At 35.6% G+C, this 3438-nt stretch overlaps 1 pseudogene; it reads right to left on the minus strand.

The window, feature by feature from the left end:
- Positions 2329 to 3233, minus strand: LOC100515964 (annotated as a pseudogene).

Here is a 3438-nt window from a genome sequence, read left to right on the forward strand (position 1 = left end):
ATCAGGATGACTGAAGTACTCTCCCAATTCCCAAATTCCTAAATCAATTATATCTACAAAGTTTCTATTGCCATGACACACAACTTATTCAAAAGTTCCAAAGATTAAAGCATAGCACTACTGGGGAGTGGGGATTGGGAGTGCATAGGTATCCGTCTACCTACCACAGGAGGCCCTGAATAATCCTACAAAGTTAGAAGATTTACACTATCAAAATATAAAACCAATCCTAAACAAGTTTAAGGAATAAGTAATTTATCATGCTTTTAAAACAAGATTATATCTTTCTCATCCACTATCTCTAAGTTTAAAAAAATGAATTTTATGTAAGAAGCAGGGAAATATTATTCATTGTAAAGAAAAAGACAAGGGAATAAAAACATACTAAAGAAGATTGAAATACTGAAATTAGAAGACAAATTCATTAGTTACTATAAATATTTTAGGAGCTTAAAAAAACATGGTCACAAAAAGTTAATATCAGCAGAGACATAATAGACTTTTTAAAAAACCAAATTTAAATTATAAAATGGAGAATTACACTGTTGGTAATGGAAAAAAAATGATGGATGGACTAAATAAGAGTATGGAGTAGCATAAGAAAGAATTGTGGCACTTGGATACAGACAAAAATAAATCTGAAAAATAAAAACCATGGAAAAATTAAATCTAAAATAGAAAAGAACCTCAAAAAATTGTGAGGCAAAATCAGGTTGTCTAATATATGTAATTTAAGCTCTAGATAGATATAAAAGAAATAATAGGAAAGAAACATATGTGAAAAAATAATGGCTGAAATATTTCCAATTTGATGAAAAATACAAAAATATCAGGAAATTTCAAGTAGGCTACATATACGAATACAAAGAAAACCTTACAGAAGCATGTAAAGGTCAAGATGCTAAAAACAAAGGATATAGAGACAATTAGAAATCTAATAGAGAAAAAAAGAAACACAACTATTACATACAGCAGACAATGATAAAGATTGGTATTGACATATGTCACAGCATTAAAGGCCAGGAACTATTGATTGATTTTATCTGAAGTGCTGAAAGAAAACAGTAAATTATCACCCCAAAATTCCATATTTGGCAAAAATATTCTTCAAAAACAATGTCATATAAGGACATTGTCAGAAGTTCCTGTCATGGTGCAGCAGAAACAAATTTGACTAGGAACCATGAGGTTGTGGGTTCAATCTCTAGCCTTACTCAGTGGGTTAAGGATCTGGCATTGCCATGAGCTGTGGTGTAGTTCATAGAAGTGGCTCTGATCCCATGTTGCTATGGCTGTGGCATAGTCTGGCTGCTGTAGTTCTAACTGTCCCCTAGCCTGGGAACCTACGTATGCCATTGGTGTGGCCCTAGAAAGCAAAAAAAAAAAAAAAAAATATTGTCAGAATAAACAGAAACTGTGAAAATAAGTGCATGACTCAAAGTTCAGTACTTGGTTAGTTTCATTTCTCAGTCTAAAGTTACACTTTGAATGAAATCATAGAGTCATCACGATTTTGCATATTATTTACATATTCATTATATCAAACTTTGTACATTCAACGCAGACAACTTTCCTGGTCTCCAGTACTGTCTATCTAATTGCCACTTTAGCAACTATATTTTGATGTCCAATATATATCTCAAATTTATCATATCCAAACATACTTCCTGATCTTTTTTTTAAAACAGGGCCTTGTAAAATTCTTCCCCTTTTCACATAAGGCAATACTGTCCTTTTAATTTCTCATGTTGAGATTAAAAAAGTAAAGTATTTAAAAAATGAGGAATTAGGCTTTATTTCTTTTATTTCACATCTTAAATTTAAATGATCAGCAAATTCTGTTGTCTCTATCTTCAAATATATTCAGAACCCAACCACTTTTCAGTATTTCCATGATATATTGGGATCTGAATCACCCTGAACTTTTGGCCTGTATTCTTATTATATACTACTGATTTACTTTCTTGCTTATAAAATTGCTTCATCTAGTCTATTGCCAAGACAGGAAATCAAGTCACCCTTTAAAAAGTTAAACTTAACCATTTGAGTTCTCTGTTCTTAACCTACCAAGGAAGAGAGATTATGAAGAGTTTTAGTAAAAGATAATGTAGTAAAGTGATCTTCAATAGTCTACCTTATTTATACTCCCTTTAAACCTGAAATCATTTTTCACTACCTTGTTTCTCATCCATTTTTCTTTTTTCCCCATTTTCCCAAGATTAAATGATTATTTAAAAAAGCACACCATACTGTATAGAAATCAACACTCTCTCCCATAATTATGTGCATCTGGGACTATAGAAATGCCACTGTCCCTGCCTCACATCTTCAAATTAACATTCTCAGTTCACAACAAATCTTCCCAAAGGGGATCTTCCAGGAAAACAAGCTATTTCCTAGGCTTATATTTCACTCTTTTTGTAGCATGCACCAGTAACCTATCCAAGAAGTATATATTGGGGAATAAGGAGGGGATCCACCAGCAAGCCCACAGTTGTTGACATCCATAGGTTTAGAGACAAGCACAAAAGGATAGGTCAACATACTGGCAAAAATCCTGTGACAGCTTGGGTATCTCTTCATTTCATTCATGGTAGAAACCCCACCGTCCAGTGCATAGGTATTGACAGGGTAGGCCAGTGAGTTACAGAGCCACAAAGAAATGATGTCATCTAGGAGGCAAGGAATAAGACCTGCCAAAAATCCTAGGATACCCTCTTCCCGATAGATAGTTACTGTGGAGTCACGAAGTTCACAGTACTTGGCTTCTCTGCCAATGAATTGTACCATATATCTCAGGGTGATCACATGGAAGGGATGTGTGAGGACAGTAGTAGTAGAATGAGCCACTATCTCTTGAGCTGTCTCCTTGATAACTCAGTCAAAGGAAGATGAAACTTCTTTCTGTACCTTTCCAGATCCTGTCTCCTCAACCTTGTCACATTCCTGGTAATGGTGTAAAACTTCACTGTGGACCACAGTTCCAAGGACCCCTCAACTAGCCTTGGAGTTAAGCCTGTGAACAATCCACACTGCCCATCAATGCTCACAAGGTGCTGAGCATAACAAAAAAGACCAGGAAGCTGACATACTTGCCACCCAAAAATATTCTGTCCTGTTGTTGGAGGAAGAGGATCATATCCCACCTGGATGAGCACCTTCACATACATGAGCAGCTGGGACAGGATGGTGAGACTGGAGCTTAGGAGCACCTGACTGGCTGTGTCTTCCATGATGGCCCCTGTGGACAGACCCACATATGCACCCATTTTTCTTCTTGATATTTTTCTCTTGATATTCTTAGAAGCCCTTCATCAAATTCCAGGTCATGGATTTTTAGAATGGTTTATCCCCATGCCACAAACAATCTCATCAAGATAGCTATGATTACCATCTCACATCGTTCATATCTTTAGCAATTGTGACTTTCTCAGTGAG

Source organism: Sus scrofa, chromosome 11 (genome assembly GCF_000003025.6).
Source record: "Sus scrofa isolate TJ Tabasco breed Duroc chromosome 11, Sscrofa11.1, whole genome shotgun sequence".
In the NCBI taxonomy this organism is placed as follows: domain Eukaryota; kingdom Metazoa; phylum Chordata; class Mammalia; order Artiodactyla; family Suidae; genus Sus; species Sus scrofa.